Raw genomic sequence first — 19,612 nt, 5'->3', positions numbered from 1 at the left:
ATTGGCTGATGTGGGGATCGAACCCAAGATCTTGGCGTTATTAGCACCACGCTGTAACCAACTGAGCTAACCGGCCAGCAAAAGCAATCTATCTGCCAGGCATTTGCTCATGTTTATGTAATATGGCTGCAAAATGCATTACACACAAGTGTGAAAAGAACACTTTTGTAATTCCTAGCATTGGTGATGTTATAAATCAGTGTTTTAGAAGTGGGATTTGAACACATGCCTCCATCCATCCGTCAGACGGCCAGCGCTGAAAGCTCAGAAGCCTCCGGTTTGAACCTGGCTTCCGGCGCCTGCCACCGCTGACTCAAGCCGGAGGAGCACTCCGCCACGGAAGTTGCCGACCTGGTGGCCTTGGAGCAGTTCATCTGCCATCTCCCACGTCCTCACGTCCAACCCGAAGACCTGGAGGAGGGCTCCAGGCTGGCACAGAACCATCATTGCCTGGGACGATGCCACCTTCTGATGCCCGATGGCAGGCACCCTCCCTTCCGTTCCCAAGACCCTGACTGTCCTGGATACCAGCACGTTGCCAAACACCACACCTAAACATGTTTCTCCCCAACCCACTTCCCCTTCTTGCCTTACCCGTCCCAAAAACAAATCTGTCTCCTTAGCTCCTTCTTTTTCTCTCTCTCCCGGCAGTGTGCGGTCCCCTGGAAAAACCACGGTGATGTGCCGGCGTTGCGGGCAGCCTGGACATCGCCCGGCCGGGTGCTCGCTAGTGAAAACTATCTATCTAATATTAAGGATCATAGGCTCTCATCTGATTTGGCTGGGGCAGGTCACCTGGGTCGTGACAAGACCTTAAGCCGGATAATGGACCGATTCTTCTGGCCAGGCATCAAAAAGGTGGTAGAAAGATGGTGTGCTGCCTGTCCAGAGTGCCAGAAGACCAATGCCAGTGCAGTACCGCGGGCTCCGCTGGTACCGCTGCCTCTCATGGAGATAACATTTGAGCGCATTGGGATGGATTTGATCGGTCCGTTGGAGAAAAGCTCCCCGGGGTATCAATTTGTGCTGGTCATAGTAGACTATGCCACTCGGTACCTGGAGGCAATTCATCTACGGACAATGTCAGCGACTAGGATCGCCGAGGAGCTGTTTAAGGTCTTCACTCGGGTGGGGATCCCAAAGGAAATCCTGACAGATCAGGGCTCTCCATTCATGTCAAGCGTGATGCGAGACCTCTGTAGGCTGCTGGGGATAAAGTCCATCAGGACCTCAATCTATCATCCCCATTTAGACGCCCTAGTGGAGCGCTTTAATAAAACCCTAAAGAACATGATCTGTAAGTTTGTGAGCACAGACGCTCGGGACTGGGACAAGTTATTGCCACCCCTGCTGTTCGCTGTACGCGAGGTGCCCCAGATGTCCACCGGCTTCTCTCCCTTCGAGCTGCTGTACGGGAGGCGGCTGAGGGGCATCCTCGACTTAATAAAGGAGGACTGGGAGGCGACCGCCCCCTCCCAGACCTCTATGGTACAGCACATCCTGCACCTGAGAGATCGGCTATCGGCACTGGGGAAACTTGCACAGTCGCATCTCTTACAGGCCCAGGAGCGACAACAGCGCATGTACAACAGGAGAGCCCGGTTACGATCATTCACCCAAGGACAAGGTACTGGTGTTATTCCCAAATTCAACATCTAAACTGCTGGCTAAGTGGTAGGAACCCTTTGTGGTCACACGCCGCTTAGGGGATGTTGATTATGAGGTGTGTCGCCCGGATCGTCGGAGGGAAAAGCAGATCTATCATCTGAACATGCTGAAGAAGTGGCGAGAGGAGGAAGCATTGGGTGCTTCTAGTTCCCCCCACAACAAAGAGTCTGAAGCCGCTGTTTCTGAGGTTCGCACTGAACTCAATTTAACAAACGCCCATTTAACAAACGCCCAGAAACAGCAGGTTCGCTCTTTATTGTGCCACTTCCAGCATGTCTTTTCTCACCGACCCGGGCTCACACCTCTCATTGAACACCACATCCACACGGCACTGGACACCTGCGTGCGTGTCAAACCCTATCGCACCCCTTATTACAAAAAGTAGGCTGTCAATGAAGAGGTGCAGAAGATGTTGGAGCTGGGAGTCATTGAAAAGTCACAATCGGAATGGTGTAGCCCTATAGTCTTGGTGCCAAAGCCTGACGGCAGCACTAGATTCTGCGTTGATTATAGGGAGCTCAATGCAGTGTCTAGGTTTGATGCCTATCCGATGCCCCGTGTGGATGAGTTGCTGGATCGGCTGGGCGCTGCTCACGGAAAACCCGGGCAAGTGAACAGTTGGGAGGAGGGAGACCAAGTATCTGGGGTACCTCTTAGGAGGGGGGCAGGTACGGCCAGTCGTTGACAAAGTGTCCGCTATTGCCTCCTGTCCGCCTCCTAAGTCCAAAAAGGAAGTTCGGCAGTTTTGGGGGTTTTCCGGGTATTATCGCCAGTTTCTGCCGGACTTTGCCACCCTGGCTTACCCCCTGACCGAAGTGACGCGAAAAGGTGCTCCAGATACGGTCCAGTGGACGGAGCAGTGCCAGGTGGCTTTCCAGGCGATTAAGGACCACCTCTGCCAACACCCTTTTTTTAAATGCCTTGACTTCTCTCTCCCTTTCATTCTACAGACCGACGCCTCAGAAGTTGGAGTGGGCGCGGTCCTGTCCCAGAGTGTTGGGGGTCAGGAACACCCCGTCCTCTATCTAAGTAAACAATTATCGCCCAGGAGCGTAAATATAGCACCATTGAAAAGGAGTGTCTCGCTATAAAGTGGGCTGTGCCCTGTTTATTTAATCCCTCTCCCTCCCCGACGGAAGCAGCTAACCGACAAGAAGGTGGACTGAGTCTATTACCCCTGTCTGCCCGGAGCACCCCGATTGTGGACACTTTTTGCTTTTGCTTTTGCTTTTGATTTTGTTTTTGTTTTGTATCTCCGCCCTTTTTTGACATACCTGAACTCAATAAAGCCCGGACACAACCGAAACCGGAGACTCTCCCTCTCTCTCTCCCCGTTATTTGTGTCCGGCTTTCACAGTAGGCTATTCAAGAAGGGGGGCTCAAAGATGGCCAGATATAAATGTATCTATTTTATTTTATTTTATTTATTGTGCTTTGTTGGCACAGTGTTTAATGTTCAGTCTTAAATATATATTTTTTAATTGTAGTTTTGTAATTGATTTTGTCTTTGAAAAGCAAGACAAAATAATAAAAAGCACATTTTAGACTATTTAATTTATGCAATGGTGAAAAAATTGTCAAAATAACTGAAATGTAAAAAACAACAAACAAAAAAAAACTATCAAAACAATCTGATGCATTTAAAAGAACAATAACGGTCAATGCATTTGACAAATAAAAAAACCATCAAAACATTCACAAACAGTGAAACCAGTGCTATTTAGAAATAATTAATACAATCATTTCCATAATTTCTTTACGTACTGTTGGAAATATACCATCTGGCCCAGGTGATTTGTTTGTTTTTAATTCTGCTAGTCCCTTTACTACCTCCTCCTCATTTATCCTGATCTCTCTTAGGGTTTGACTGGACTGGTTGTTAACCTGTGGCATGTTATCTGTTTTTTCTTTAGTAAAAACCTCAATATCGTCAGCTCAGCATACCTTAGTATAACTTAATATAAGCAACAGAGATGCTGCTGTGAAGGAGTGCAATAGTCTCTATAGCTGCTCTGTCACAGCCACCTCAATAAATACATCAATTCATTAATCATTGTATTGACTTCAACCATTTAAACACATGTAATGTTTTGCTTTATGCTAGGGGTGGCTAACCCTGGTCCTGGATTTGAGCCCCCACCTCCCCAGGGATCTGTATTGGCAAACTGCTGAGCTGATGATATTGACTGCAAAGGGGAATCTCTCTGGAATGGTCCATTATACAGGGGAGCTAAAGACCTCCAGGAAAGCACTAACCTGTGGCCCTGGGGCCCTGGGGTTTGTCTGCCTAACGCTCGTCCTCTGTTCTTTGGGTCTGCACTGGTTCTGGTCCTATCTGACCAACCTGTTCTGAATAGGGCAGTGGTTCTCGACCTGCGGCCCGTCACACATGGAAGTGCGGCCCACGATATGACACCCACATTTAACACTACAAGCGCAGAGCCGGTCAATTTGACCGTTTTGGTTATTCAAATTTGAATTATACTGTGTTCCAAAATACACTGCGCATATACCCATTCGTGACTATTCCTAACTATATGTATTAAACATGCCTACAGCGTTTTAGCTGCATAAACACGAAAATAAATAAGTTATAAACACATTTACCTAGAATAGCCAAAATCGGGTTATTTTGACTGGTCATTTAAATACATAATAAATCAAATATAACACATAATCCTGCCTTCCCTTTACAATAGAGTCAGTCTGGCACTCAAGTGGCGATCTCTACCTGTCTACAATCTTTCATGTGCTTGAAAAACACATGCATTGTACAGCATTACAGGTGTTTTCTTACAACTGTAGTAAGATTGAGTGGATACAGTGATTACCCGCAAATCAACATGGATTTGAAACGGAGATTGAAGAGAGCTCGTTTTGGAAATTGGACAAGTAAAATCATGTTCTGTGAAATTGCAGTGTCTCACCACACAATAAGATGAGTTACAACAACCTCAACTTGAACAGAATTGTAAAACTTTAAATAACGTGTTCAGGTAACCACAAAACATATGTTCTATGAACGTTTTGTTTAATGCGCATGTGCCAAAACCATCACGTCATGATGACATACTACTTTACCGGAGTTGAGACATTTTTTGTATTAATTAGCATGGGATAAAGTTGCTGATCATGCAAGAAAAGATGAAGTAGCCCGCGTTTGAATGATTATAGATGGACTTTGTGGATTGCAAATAATGAAATTAATAAGTACAGTGGGGGAAAAAAGTATTTGATCCCCTGCTGATTTTGTACGTTTGCCCACTGACAATTAAATGATCAGTCTATAGTTTTAATGGTAGGTGTATTTTAGCAGTGAGAGACAGAATAACAACAAGAAAATCCAGAAAAATGCATTTCAAAAGTTATAAATTGATTTGCATGTTAATGAGGGAAATAAGTATTTGACCCCTTCGACTTAGTACTTGGTGGCAAAACCCTTTTTGGCAATCACAGAGGTCAGACGTTTCTTGTAGTTGGCCACCAGGTTTGCACACATCTCAGGAGGGATTTTGTCCCACTCCTCTTTGCAGATCCTCTCCAAGTCATTAAGGGTTCGAGGCTGACGTTTGGTAACTCGAACCTTCAGCTCCCTCCACAGATTTTCTATGGGATTAAGATCTGGAGAACTGGCTAGGCCACTCCTGGACCTTAATGTGCTTCTTTTTGAGCCACTCCTGTGTGTTTTGGGTCATTGTCATGCTGGAATACCCATCCACGACCCATTTTCAATGCCCTGGCTGAGGGAAGGAGGTTCTCACCCAAGATTTGACGGTACATGGCCCCGTCCATCGTCCCTTTGATGCGGTGCAGTTGTCCTGTCCCCTTAGCAGAAAAACACCCCCAAAGCATAATGTTTCCACCTCCATGTTTGATGGTGGGGATGGTGTTCTTGGGGTCATAGGCAGCATTCCTCCTCCTCCAAACACGGCGAGTTGAGTTGATGCCAAAGAGCTCGATTTTGGTCTCATCTGACCACAACACTTTCACCCAGTTCTCCTCTGAATCATTCAGATGTTCATTGGCAAACTTAAGACGGGCCTGTACATGTGCTTTCTTGAGAAGGGGGACCTTGCGGGCGCTGCAGGATTTCAGTCCTTCATGGCGTAGGAGATCAAATACTTATTTCCCTCATTAACATGCAAATCAATTTATAACTTTTTTGAAATGCGTTTTTCTGGATTTTTTTGTTGTTATTCTGTCTCTCACTGTTAAAATACACCTAACATTAAAATTATAGACTGATCATTTCTTTGTCAGTGGGCAAACATACAAAATCAGTAGGGGATCAAATACTTTTTTCCCTCACTGTAAGTAATGAAAGTTGAGGAAGAATGACTATTTTGTCAATTAGACTTGGTTTACAGTTGTGAAAACTTGAAAAATTAAGTTCAATTAATATGTTTTTCAGTTGACCCTGACAGTGTGGCGAGAGACGGGAAGCCACGGAATTTATGCGCTCTGTGATGTCATAGAAGTCAGCTGTGAGAGAGATCTGAGATGTCATCGCTGAACTGGCAGTGAAGGGAGAGGGAGAGGAAGGCAAAGCATGTACGTGGCTTCTCTCGCTGACTGGGCAAGATTGGATGAATGAGAGAGTGCAGAGATGGGAACGCAGTAAATATACAATGGTATTATGCAAATTCTGAATCGATTTATAATGTATATTCATGATTTCTTGATTGAGAGAGTTCTGTTTCTTAAGGTTAAACTTGTTTGCACATTGAATATTTAATTGCTGTGTGTGTGTGTGTGTGTGTGTGTGTGTGTGTGTCTGTGTGTCACTAGAAGTCCAGCACACTATCCATTGTGGCACAGAACCACAAAACTGTACGACGAAGATACTCTTCTGCATGCCTGCAGATGACCAGGCGTCTCAGCGTGATTTGACAAGTAGCATTCACAGCTGTGTTTTTTAAATCCCTGTCTCACTGATATTGAGACGGATGGAAATGATGGGTTCTTCTATTTGGTACAAGCGGCTCATGTTGACTTGAGTCTTCAGCTTGCAAGCAAGTGCAATGGGTATGCTTTCCAGCCCGTGCCAGCAGGGTTAGGCAAGATCTTGCAGGCCCATCCCTCCCGACGAGTGTGGTGTATACTCTGTCCGATTCCACCGTCTTGATTTCTGTTGCAGCCACTTTCCATGCTTTGCTCACTCGAGAGGCAGCCAGGTTAAGCGGGCAATAATGCACAAGTAGCTCTGTCTTGCGAATCTTGGAACTGTCCATTGGACGTACACGGCGTGAGTCGTCATGAAATGTCAAACAAGGAATGCCCACAACGAAGGTGGGATAGAAAGCCACGTGTGCAAAACACAACGGCTTAGTAGTCCATGGCCTTAAGTACAAGGCCAGCTGATCCAGCTGTTCCCGGAGATGCAACTGACACGGAGGGGGACTGGTACAGTGACAGTGGCTAGGAAAAGAAGCAGGGTATGAGGTCTTGATAGTCAAGCAAGGATTTGGGTCAAAGTTGGCATTCCAGAAAAGTAAGAAGTGAAGGCATCAGCAAGGCACTTGACTGCAAGATACCTCTGGCTGTCACGAGGAAGACCAGCAAGCTCTAAGTTTCATGAAGTGAGCACTGACTCTGGTGGGACTCGAACCCACAACCTTTGAATGACCACTGCCCTTTTCACTAGAAGTCCAACGCACTATCCATTGCGCCACAGAGCCCAAAAAGTCATTTATCGCCATACTGTTCTGCACGCCTACTGATGACAGGGCATCTCAGCGTGCTTGTACAAGTAGCATTTACAGATGTGTTTTTTTAATCCCTGTCTCGCTGATATTGAGACGAAAGGAAATGAATGGTTCTTCTTTTAGATAATGCGACTCATGTTGACTTGACTGTGAGGGGAAGTATTTGTCAGGCACACTGTGTGTTTGTCTGTTTATCTGTGGCTGTCTTTGTGTCTGTGGCAGTCTGTCTGTGTGTGTGTGTCTGTCTGTGTGTCTATCTGTGGCTGTCTGTGTGTCTGTGGCAGTCTGTGCTTGTGGCTGTCTGTGTGTGTGTCTGTTGCTGGACCGATGGGGCTGGTTGGAAACATCATCGACCTGGGATTCTCTTCATCACAAATACATCTTTCCCTGCCCACATGCCCGAATTGCTTTTCAGCTGGATCACAGCCTCGCCCCAGGTGGGCAAAACCTCCAAAAGTGGTACAAACTCATCCACGTATTGCAGTGTTTCTGGGAAAGCTGGCATAGTGAGTGAGAAAGTCAACCCTGACAGTGTGGCGAGAGACGGGAAGCCACGGAATTTATGCGCTCTGTGATGTCATAGAAGTCAGCTGTGAGAGAGATCTGAGATGTCATCGCTGAACTGGCAGTGAAGGGAGAGGGAGAGGAAGGCAAAGCATGTACGTGGCTTCTCTCGCTGACTGGGCAAGATTGGATGAATGAGAGAGTGCAGAGATGGGAACGCAGTAAATATACAATGGTATTATGCAAATTCTGAATCGATTTATAATGTATATTCATGATTTCTTGATTGAGAGAGTTCTGTTTCTTAAGGTTAAACTTGTTTGCACATTGAATATTTAATTGCTGTGTGTGTGTGTGTGTGTGTGTGTGTGTGTGTGTGTGTGTGTGTGTGTCACTAGAAGTCCAGCACACTATCCATTGTGGCACAGAACCACAAAACTGTACGACGAAGATACTCTTCTGCATGCCTGCAGATGACAAGGCGTCTCAGCGTGATTTGACAAGTAGCATTCACAGCTGTGTTTTTTAAATCCCTGTCTCACTGATATTGAGACGGATGGAAATGATGGGTTCTTCTATTTGGTACAAGCGGCTCATGTTGACTTGAGTCTTCAGCTTGCAAGGAAGTGCAATGGGTATGCTTTCCAGCCCGTGCCAGCAGGGTTAGGCAAGATTTTGCAGGCCCATCCCTCCCGACGAGTGTGGTGTATACTCTGTCCGATTCCACCGTCTTGATTTCTGTTGCAGCCACTTTCCATGCTTTGCTCACTCGAGAGGCAGCCAGGTTAAGCGGGCAATAATGCACAAGTAGCTCTGTCTTGCGAATCTTGGAACTGTCCATTGGACGTACACGGCGTGAGTCGTCATGAAATGTCAAACAAGGAATGCCCACAACGAAGGTGGGATAGAAAGCCACGTGTGCAAAACACAACGGCTTAGTAGTCCATGGCCTTAAGTACAAGGCCAGCTGATCCAGCTGTTCCCGGAGATGCAACTGACACGGAGGGGGACTGGTACAGTGACAGTGGCTAGGAAAAGAAGCAGGGTATGAGGTCTTGATAGTCAAGCAAGGATTTGGGACAAAGTTGGCATTCCAGAAAAGTAAGAAGTGAAGGCATCAGCAAGGCACTTGACTGCAAGATACCTCTGGCTGTCACGAGGAAGACCAGCAAGCTCTAAGTTTCATGAAGTGAGCACTGACTCTGGTGGGACTTGAACCCACAACCTTTGAATGACCACTGCCCTTTTCACTAGAAGTCCAACACGCTATCCATTGCGCCACAGAGCCCAACAAGACATTTATCACCATACTGTTCTGCACGCCTACTGATGACGGGGCATCTCAGCGTGCTTGTACAAGTAGCATTTACAGATGTGTTTTTTTAATCCCTGTCTCGCTGATATTGAGACGAAAGGAAATGAATGGTTCTTCTTTTAGATAATGCGACTCATGTTGACTTGACTGTGAGGGGAAGTATTTGTCAGGCACACTGTGTGTTTGTCTGTTTATCTGTGGCTGTCTTTGTGTCTGTGGCAGTCTGTCTGTGTGTGTGTGTCTGTCTGTGTGTCTATCTGTGGCTGTCTGTGTGTCTGTGGCAGTCTGTGCTTGTGGCTGTCTGTGTGTGTGTCTGTGGCTGGACCGATGGGGCTGGTTGGAAACATCATCGACCTGGGATTCTCTTCATCACAAATACATCTTTCCCTGCCCACATGCCCGAATTGCTTTTCAGCTGGATCACAGCCTCGCCCCAGGTGGGCAAAACCTCCAAAAGTGGTACAAACTCATCCACGTATTGCAGTGTTTCTGGGAAATACTGTTTATTTGGTTTAGTATTTTACATTTACATTAAATAAAAACAATTCAAATTTTTTAATGCTCATGATTAAAATCATTAAAATATCAATCTTTAAATCACTTAAAATTTTTAAAATCTGTGATTTTAACAAAGAACAAAACAATTAACTTCAAAATAAACGTGCCCAAAACAACAAAACAAACGTGATAAAAGCAAAAACTGCTCACCAACATAAAGGTCAAATACATTGAAAATAACTGAAAATGCATTGGACAAAATAAAGAAACAATTAAAAAGGTAAAAATAAAAAACAAACAAAAAAAAGTCCAATGCATTTAAAATTAAATCCAAAACGGTCAATGTATTTGACAAAAGAATATAACAAAACTAAATCAAAAGACCCTAAACAATGTGGTTTAAAAACAACTAAATCTTTAAAAACAATTAAGATTCATTTTTAAAATCTTTTTTAAAAACAATCATCCATAAAATCTTTAAAAGATCTTGGACTCGGGCTCCAGCAGGGGGAACTGACCGTCCCCGGAGGTGGGTCCCATCATGGGATCCTGAGCTCCCCCAGATCTTGTATGTGCCAGTTCTTATAGGCTTCCTCCTTGCCCCTCTGATGGACCTCCAGATTGACATAGTCTCTTACGAACACCATGCCCCTCCGCGCGATGACGATCGGGTCCAGCTCCTGCTTGTTGAACAGACAGATGTTCCGTCCCTCCCACAGTGCCTGCTTCACTGCGCAGACGACACGCCACCAGCACCTCAGGGTGGATGATGATATTCCCCTGGCCGGACCGTACAGGATCTGCTGGGCGGTCGCCCGCACAGGAACGGCAAACCTGTGGAGGAACGGAGAAAACAGGAGCCAGACCCTGTGGGCGGAGGGGCACTCACTAAAGATGTGAGCCTCCGTCTCCTTCCCCAGGCAACCCTTATAGGGGCAGGTGTCATAAGGAGCTATGCCCCTTCTGTGCATGAACACTCGGGTGGGGAGACACCGACTCACAGCCATCCAGGAGACATCTTTCTGCGTATTCGTGAGGCAAACGTGCGTAGCGTTAGCCCAGATAAACCGGCAGGTTTCGGGAGGGAAATCTTCTATCCGGCTGGTCTCCTGGGTAGATCTCATCTGGCTACAGATGGTCTTATAATCCCAGGAGGCCAGCACGACTTTATGGAGGCCTACTTCGAGCGCAAAGGCTCGGAGCGCCCTGTAGAACGGCGGGGGATCCCACGAGTGCGGCCTGGTGTTATTCATGGCGCAGAGGCCGAATGGTCTCAGGCTGCTGGCAAAATAAAAGCGGTTCATGAAACTCACTTTCTTGCCAGCAGCCTGGATGTTCTTGACCACATAGGCCAGCCCCTGCGCCTTTATCAGCCGCACAACGTCCGGGACCCCCCTGCCTCCATCCAGGGTACCCTTCACCATCTGCACTCTTTTCAGCCTCTCCATTTTGCTCCCCCAGACAAACCGGAATATAATTCGGGTCACTAATTTTGCGATGACCTTGTCTGGGGGGAAGATCATTCCTACGTAGAGGAGTATCGGGAAGAGGATGGCCTTTACGACCAGCACCTTACCAGCCATCGTCAAGGTCCTTGTGCTCCAGCCGTGGATCTTCCTTTGGACCTTCGCTATGGCCTCCTCCCAGCTCCGGGTGCCCGTGTTGGTCCCGTAGATCGTGATCCCCAGAACCTTGATAGACGGCTTCACAGGGAACACAGTCGGCGGGCCCCGGCCGACAGGCCATGCCCTGGAGAGGTAGACCTCGCTCTTGGCCTTGTTCACAGCGGCCCCCGTTGCCCTGCAGAAGCCGTCCAGCAGTTCCTCGACCCTGGCCACGGACGGAGCGTCCGTGCAAACCACGGCCACATCGTCCATATAGGCCAGGGCCTTCAGTTGCTCTCCGCCGGAACCCGGGAGATGGAAACCTGTCACCCGGACGTCCCGGCGGATCGCCTGCATGAACGGCTCCAAGCAGAGGACGTACAGCAGGGCCGACAGGGGACAACCCTGCCGGACCCCCGACCTGACCGGAAATGGTTCGGTCAGGTGGCGGTTCACAAGGACCCTGCTGCTTAGGCCGCTGTAGATGATCTTAACCCACTTCCTCAGGCCAAGAGCGAGACCCATCCTCTCCATGACGAGCTGCAGGTATTCGTGGCCCACTCTGTCGAAGGCTTTCTCCTGGTCCAAGCTGATTAGGACCAGGGGAAGCCCTCTCTCGTTCGAGTAGGCCACGACATCCCTGAGCAGCATGGCGTTGTCGGCCGCCGATCTCCCCGTGTGTTTCTGGGAAAGCTGGCATAGTGAGTGAGAAAGTCAACCCTGACAGTGTGGCGAGAGACGGGAAGCCACGGAATTTATGCGCTCTGTGATGTCATAGAAGTCAGCTGTGAGAGAGATCTGAGATGTCATCGCTGAACTGGCAGTGAAGGGAGAGGGAGAGGAAGGCAAAGCATGTACGTGGCTTCTCTCGCTGACTGGGCAAGATTGGATGAATGAGAGAGTGCAGAGATGGGAACGCAGTAAATATACAATGGTATTATGCAAATTCTGAATCGATTTATAATGTATATTCATGATTTCTTGATTGAGAGAGTTCTGTTTCTTAAGGTTAAACTTGTTTGCACATTGAATATTTAATTGCTGTGTGTGTGTGTGTGTGTGTGTGTGTCACTAGAAGTCCAGCACACTATCCATTGTGGCACAGAACCACTAAACTGTACGACGAAGATACTCTTCTGCATGCCTGCAGATGACCAGGCGTCTCAGCGTGATTTGACAAGTAGCATTCACAGCTGTGTTTTTTAAATCCCTGTCTCACTGATATTGAGACGGATGGAAATGATGGGTTCTTCTATTTGGTACAAGCGGCTCATGTTGACTTGAGTCTTCAGCTTGCAAGCAAGTGCAATGGGTATGCTTTCCAGCCCGTGCCAGCAGGGTTAGGCAAGATCTTGCAGGCCCATCCCTCCCGACGAGTGTGGTGTATACTCTGTCCGATTCCACCGTCTTGATTTCTGTTGCAGCCACTTTACATGCTTTGCTCACTCGAGAGGCAGCCAGGTTAAGCGGGCAATAATGCACAAGTAGCTCTGTCTTGCGAATCTTGGAACTGTCCATTGGACGTACACGGCGTGAGTCGTCAAGAAATGTCAAACAAGGAATGCCCACAACGAAGGTGGGATAGAAAGCCACGTGTGCAAAACACAACGGCTTAGTAGTCCATGGCCTTAAGTACAAGGCCAGCTGATCCAGCTGTTCCCGGAGATGCAACTGACACGGAGGGGGACTGGTACAGTGACAGTGGCTAGGAAAAGAAGCAGGGTATGAGGTCTTGATAGTCAAGCAAGGATTTGGGACAAAGTTGCCATTCCAGAAAAGTAAGAAGTGAAGGCGTCAGCGAGGCACTTGACTGCAAGATACCTCTGGCTGTCACGAGGAAGCCCAGCAAGCTGTAAGCTTCATGAAGTGAGCACTGACTCTGTTGGGACTCGAACCCACAACCTTTGAATGACCACTGCCCTTTTCACTAGAAGTCCAACGCGCTATCCATTGCGCCACAGAGCCCCCACAAGAGTGTTATCACCATACTGTTCTGCACGCCTACTGATGACAGGGCATCTCAGCGTGCTTGTACAAGTAGCATTTACAGATGTGTTTTTTTAATCCCTGTCTCGCTGATATTGAGACGAAAGGAAATGAATGGTTCTTCTTTTAGATAATGAGACTCATGTTGACTTGACTGTGAGGGGAAGTATTTGTCAGGCACACTGTGTGTTTGTCTGTTTATCTGTGGCAGTCTGTGCTTGTGGCTGTCTGTGTGTGTGTCTGTGGCTGGACCGTTGGGGCTGGTTGGAAACATCATCGACCTGGGTTTCTCTTCATCACAAATACATCTTTCCCTGCCCACATGCCCGAATTGCTTTTCAGCTGGATCACAGCCTCGCCCCAGGTGGGCAAAACCTCCAAAAGTGGTACAAACTCATCCACGTATTGCAGGGTTTCTGGGAAATCTGGCATAGTGAGTGAGAAAGTCAACCCTGACAGTGTGGCGAGAGACGGGAAGCCACGGAATTTATGCGCTCTGTGATGTCATAGAAGTCAGCTGTGAGAGAGATCTGAGATGTCATCGCTGAACTGGCAGTGAAGGGAGAGGGAGAGGAAGGCAAAGCATGTACGTGGCTTCTCTCGCTGACTGGGCCAGATTGGATGAATGAGAGAGTGCAGAGATGGGAACGCAGTAAATATACAATGGTATTATGCAAATTCTGAATCGATTTATAATGTATATTCATGATTTCTTGATTGAGAGAGTTCTGTTTCTTAAGGTTAAACTTGTTTGCACATTGAATATTTAATTGCTGTGTGTGTGTGTGTGTGTGTGTGTGTGTGTCACTAGAAGTCAAGCACACTATCCATTGTGGCACAGAACCACAAAACTGTACGACGAAGATACTCTTCTGCATGCCTGCAGATGACCGGTCGTCTCAGCGTGATTTGACAAGTAGCATTTACAGCTGTGTTTTTTAAATCCCTGTCTCGCTGATATTGAGACGGATGGAAATGATGGGTTCTTGTATTTGGTAAAAGCGGCTCATGTTGACTTGAGTCTTCAGCTTGCAAGCAAGTGCAATGGGTATGCTTTCAAGCCTGTCCCAGCAGGGTTAGGCAAGATCTTGCAGGCCCATCCCTCCCGATGAGCGTGGTGTATACTCTGTCCGATTCCACCGTCTTGATTTCTGTTGCAGCCACTTTCCATGCTTTGCTCACTCAAGAGGCAGCCAGGTTAAGCGGGCAATAATGCACAAGTAGCTCTGTCTTGTGAATCTTGGAACTGTCCATTGGACGTACACGGCGTCACTCGTCAAGAAATGTCAATCAAGGAATGCCCACGACGAAGGTGGGATAGAAAGCCACGTGTGCAAAACACAACGGCTTAGTAGTCCATGGCCATGGTAGTCCCTTCACTGCCAGTTCAGCGATGACATCTCAGAACTCTCTCACAGCTGACTTCTATGACATCACAGAGCGCATAAATTCCGTGGCTTCCCGTCTCTCGCCACACTGTCAGGGTTGACTTTCTCACTCACTATGCCAGCTTTCCCAGAAACACTGCAATACGTGGATGAGTTTGTACCACTTTTGGAGGTTTTGCCCACCTGGGGCGAGGCTGTGATCCAGCTGAAAAGCAATTCGGGCATGTGGGCAGGGAAAGATGTATTTGTGATGAAGAGAAACCCAGGTCGATGATGTTTCCAACCAGCCCCAACGGTCCAGCCACAGACACACACACAAGACAGCCACAAGCACAGACTGCCACAGACACACAGACAGCCACAGATAGACACACAGACAGACACACACACACACAGACAGACTGCCACAGACACAAAGACAGCCACAGATAAACAGACAAACACACAGTGTGCCTGACAAATACATCCCCTCATAGTCAAGTCAACATGAGTCGCATTATCTAAAAGAAGAACCATTCATTTCCTTTCGTCTCAATATCAGCGAGACAGGGATTAAAAAAACACATCTGTAAATGCTACTTGTACAAGCACGCTGAGATGCCCCGTCATCAGTAGGCGTGCAGAACAGTATGGCGATAAATGTCTTGTGGGGCTCTGTGGCGCAATGGATAGCGTGTTGGACTTCTAGTGAAAAGGGCAGTGGTCATTCAAAGGTTGTGGGTTCAAGTCCCACCAGAGTCAGTGCTCACTTCATGAAGCTTACAGCTTGCTGGGCTTCCTTGTGACAGCCAGAGGTATCTTGCAGTCAAGTGCCTCGCTGACGCCTTCACTTCTTACTTTTCTGGAATGCCAACTTTGTCCCAAATCCTTGCTTGACTATCAAGACCTCATACCCTGCTTCTTTTCCTAGCCACTGTCACTGTACCAGTCCCCCTCCGTGTCAGTTGCATCTCCGGGAACAGCTGGATCAGGTGGCCTTGTACTTAAGGCCATGGACTACTAAGCCGTTGTGTTTTGCACACGTGGCTTTCTATCCCACGTGTCGGTTAAAGTGGAGAGTTTCCCCAGCAGCGGCAATGATGACAATAACTAAGGAAGTGACGAGTGCCACAGAGAAGGTGACCTCAGACTACCACTCGGGCTCCACCTCGGTCTAAGAGAGCAGCACCTGGGACGCCCAGCACGCCCCCCCCACCCTGGATCCAGCGATAATATAGAGAGCACAGAATTAAAGCGAGAAAAGTAAATTCGGATACTTGTGAAAGTCTACAGAAGCCCCCGCACTGCGACTGTCTGTTTACTCTGATGGTGCTCAATTCATGTTGCCGTTCTAGATAAGCGGCCTGTGTCATTAATGCTGGCTGAACACGGCTGATCGTGGCACAGAGCGCCAGCAATTGTGAAAAGGCACATTAAATCGGTTATGGTTCCTTTCATCACTTAGCTGGCTTGCCCTGTGTGATAAATGTCTGAGCTTTTATCGAGATCATGTATTCTACAATTTATGACAGTTGAGCAACAACATATAAACTGTTTTGCAGGTGCCTGATTTTGTGTGCCAGCCTGTTCCAGCATGGCAGCAGCTACCCAGGAATAAGTGTGTTCTGTACATAGCGTAGTGCTTTGCCAAACATAGTGCATTGTTTCTCTGACAGCAGATGGTGAAAGTTATCTAATATGTAAACATTGGTACAGGATTAAGTTAGTAACTCAAAGGTGTTGCCCTTTGGGTCAGATTGCAACACAAGTGGAGGATACGCACTAAATTGCAGCCTAGTATATAATTTCCTGGGGGATTGTACGCACCTGGGGAGCCCTGTGAGCACATTCTGCTTCTTATTTTGAAAATGGAAATGGAAAGCTTGTTAAGCTTGTGAAGAGCTCTGTTGAGGTGCACCACTACACAGTTAATATGTTTATGCTGTCAAAGACTCTCCATTTAGCAATCTACACAACATTACTGAGAGGGTATCGAATTTCTGTAGCAAATTAACTGAACCACCAGTTTTTTTTTAAAAAGGACAAATTAATAAAATCATCTTGAATGGTTCAAAAACTGTACTCCTTGGTTTAAGTACATTTGAAGAAAGTACTAAGAGCAACAGGTGACCAAGTATTGGATTGGATATCATATGTATAATCACCAAATATGTATTATCAATAAACAAATGGTTCTTTCATTAGAATATAAAAACGTGACTCTTCAGAGCACCGGTCGGGCTGCAGCCTCGCAGTCCTACACTGCAGTCTGCCTGAACTCCCAGCATAACCTGACCCCGATCGTAGATCCATGCCTGGGGGCATCGAATAAATCACATAATCCTGAAATTGAATCTTATACAAACAAAATGAATAGTTATCCTATTAAAACAGTAATTTTTCATTGGCTTGGAGAGACCTGGTTAAGACCAGACGACACTATTCCATTAGTAGAAGCCTCCCCTATTGACTTCTCTTAATGCCAGAAGGCCCGTACAACAGGCTGTGGGGGGGGCCTAGCCACCATCTACCGCACAGACTACTAAGCCATTTGACAGCTTCACATCTTTTGAAATTCACCAGGTTTAGGCTTAATCCACCTTCAGCTTATAGCTGTTTATAGGCCATCAGGCCCCTATTCCTGTATTATGACCGAATTTAGCGATCTCTTATCTGACTTAGCCATTCACCATGGTAAACTCTGGTAAAATGTTTTGGGGGACTTTAACATACATATTGACATTAAAGACGACCCCCTCAGTGTTAGTTTCTTGTCCCTATTGGAGTCTGTAGGCTTCACTCAGCATGTGTCAGGACCCACACATCATCACAATCACACACTGGATCTAGTTATTAGCCATGGGGTACAGATTCACAACTTAATAATATCACCCCAGAACCAGATGATTTCTGACCACTGCCTTATTACATTTGAGCTGCCTGGAGTAGAATCAGACACACAGGAGAGGAACATAGAAACTTGCTGCCTAAATCCTACTGCTATTCATAAGTGTACTACTCTGTTGCCAAATGCTAGCTTTATCAAAACGGGATCTGTAGATGAATTATTAAATAATTTCAACAATACACTAAGCACTGCTTTAGATACAGTAGCTCCATTAAGGACACGACAGATTAAAGCAACAAACCACTCACCATGGTTTAACGAACACACTCGCTCACTTTAAACAGGATGCCGTAGATATGAACGTAAATGGAGAGCAACAAAACTTCCATATGGTCTTCCATATGGCATTATAAAAAGATACAAGCAAGCCCTGTCCTCTGCTAGGTCTGCCTACTACTCTAATTGAATAGAGACGCATAAGAATAACCCGCGTTTTCTTTTTAATACAATATCGACACTTACTAATCAGCATTTAAAGCCTTCAGAGGTTATCCCCCCCAATATTATCTGCAATGACTTCATGGATCATTTCAATAGCAAAGTTAACGGCATTAGAAAACAGACAGAAGTGGAAACACACACAAATGCTATAGCCGATGTCTGCAGTCCTTCACAGCCCCTGCCTACCTTGGACTCATTTAACGCAGTAAATCACCAGGAATTGGTCTCCTTAATTACTAAAATGAATACTACAACCTGCGCACTAGACCCTATATCCACTAAACTGCTAAAACAATCTCTGCCATTCATTATTCACATAATGCACAATATTATTAATTCATTATTAGTTTTTGGTTTTTCTCTCCTCCGTGCAAAAATGGTTTATTTATTTAAATGTTCACTTACTTTATTTTAGATCATGTAAACTGTTTACAGGTCTATATTTATTTTACTTATTTTACTTGTATTTACGTATTATTTTATTTTGCTGTACATTTGTTGTGTTTACCACTCTGTAAAGCACTCTGTGGCTACCCTGTGATTATTGATTGAATAAACTAAACCAAAAGAAGTCCAATGACACTGGTGCTTTAGTATAGGATGGCACAATTGGTGAAGTCAGCATATGTTTGCTTCGAACGTGTCCAGTGCAGAGAGTTTCTTTTACAGACTTTACTATATTTTCTGGATTGTCTGTTACATAACCAAGCTATACATATGGCTTGATTTTGTTTTCCCTTGCCTTGCCTTATACCATTTCCTAATATTTTGGTTAGGTACTGTGTTATTTTATGAGGGGTAAAAAATACATTACATTTCCTATTAAAAGTAAGATAAGACAGAGTTGAGAAAATAAAGTAAAATTAAATGTAATTTGTATATTTTGTTTAATTGTGAATGTATTGTATACAAATTACAGATTGTTTTGTTGAATTTTGTAACTTTCGGTGACAATCATGTTACACAGTTAATTTGTTTTATTTAAACTATTTGAATTCTTCTGATTAAAATATAAAAATGTAATTCTAGTAGTCCCACAGTTGGTTAGTACAATTCCTAACAGAAACTACATCATTAAATCAAATCCGGAATAAGGTTCTTTAAAAGCACCAATCAGGGGTAGGAAATAAGAACGTTTCCAAGGCATTGAATATCCCCTGGAACACAGTAAAGGCCATTATTAAGAAATGGAGATAAAATGTGAAGACTGTGAATCTGCCTAGATCAGGTCATCCTCAAAAACTGAGTATCTGGGCAAGAAGGGCACTAGTCACAGAGGCCACCAAGAGTTACAGTCTTCCACGGCTGAGTTGGGGGAGACAGTGCAGACTGCAGCAATAGCCTGGGTGCTTCACAAAAGTGGCCTTCATGGGAGAGTGGCAAAACAAAAGCCATTGTTGAAACAAACTCACATCAAATCTCGGCTAGATGAGTCTGGTAAGACCAAAATAGAGCTTTTTGGCCTCAACGCCAAGCACTATGTTTAGCGCAAGCCTAACACTGCACATCATCCTGAGAACACCATCCCTACTGTGAAGCATGGTGCTGGCAGCATCATGCTATGGGGATGCTCTGCATCAGGACAAATACAGGGCAAAATGGATGCAGCAAAGTAC

At 46.0% G+C, this 19,612-nt stretch overlaps 5 non-coding genes across 5 annotated transcripts; 1 reads left to right on the top strand and 4 right to left on the bottom strand.

Annotated features, from left to right (window-relative positions):
• Positions 1 to 2: 2 nt before the first annotated feature.
• On the bottom strand, positions 3 to 76 carry trnai-aau (transfer RNA isoleucine (anticodon AAU)). Its single transcript has one exon. It is a non-coding gene; the product is annotated as a tRNA-Ile (tRNA).
• Positions 77 to 7,255: 7,179 nt separating this feature from the next.
• trnar-ucu (transfer RNA arginine (anticodon UCU)) lies at positions 7,256 to 7,346 on the bottom strand. The gene is given in 2 exon segments: positions 7,256 to 7,291; positions 7,310 to 7,346. It is a non-coding gene; the product is annotated as a tRNA-Arg (tRNA).
• A 1,728-nt stretch (positions 7,347 to 9,074) lies between these two features.
• Positions 9,075 to 9,165, bottom strand: trnar-ucu (transfer RNA arginine (anticodon UCU)). Its single transcript is given in 2 exon segments — positions 9,075 to 9,110; positions 9,129 to 9,165. It is a non-coding gene; the product is annotated as a tRNA-Arg (tRNA).
• A 4,003-nt stretch (positions 9,166 to 13,168) lies between these two features.
• Positions 13,169 to 13,259, bottom strand: trnar-ucu (transfer RNA arginine (anticodon UCU)). Its single transcript is given in 2 exon segments — positions 13,169 to 13,204; positions 13,223 to 13,259. It is a non-coding gene; the product is annotated as a tRNA-Arg (tRNA).
• A 2,059-nt stretch (positions 13,260 to 15,318) lies between these two features.
• Positions 15,319 to 15,409, top strand: trnar-ucu (transfer RNA arginine (anticodon UCU)). The gene is given in 2 exon segments: positions 15,319 to 15,355; positions 15,374 to 15,409. It is a non-coding gene; the product is annotated as a tRNA-Arg (tRNA).
• The last annotated feature ends 4,203 nt before the right edge of the window (positions 15,410 to 19,612 follow it).

This window comes from Amia ocellicauda, unplaced genomic scaffold, assembly GCF_036373705.1.
Source record: "Amia ocellicauda isolate fAmiCal2 unplaced genomic scaffold, fAmiCal2.hap1 HAP1_SCAFFOLD_90, whole genome shotgun sequence".
NCBI lineage: Eukaryota > Metazoa > Chordata > Actinopteri > Amiiformes > Amiidae > Amia > Amia ocellicauda.
The sequence above is the reverse complement of the archived record's forward strand: the minus strand, read 5'-3'. Positions and strand labels throughout refer to the sequence as shown.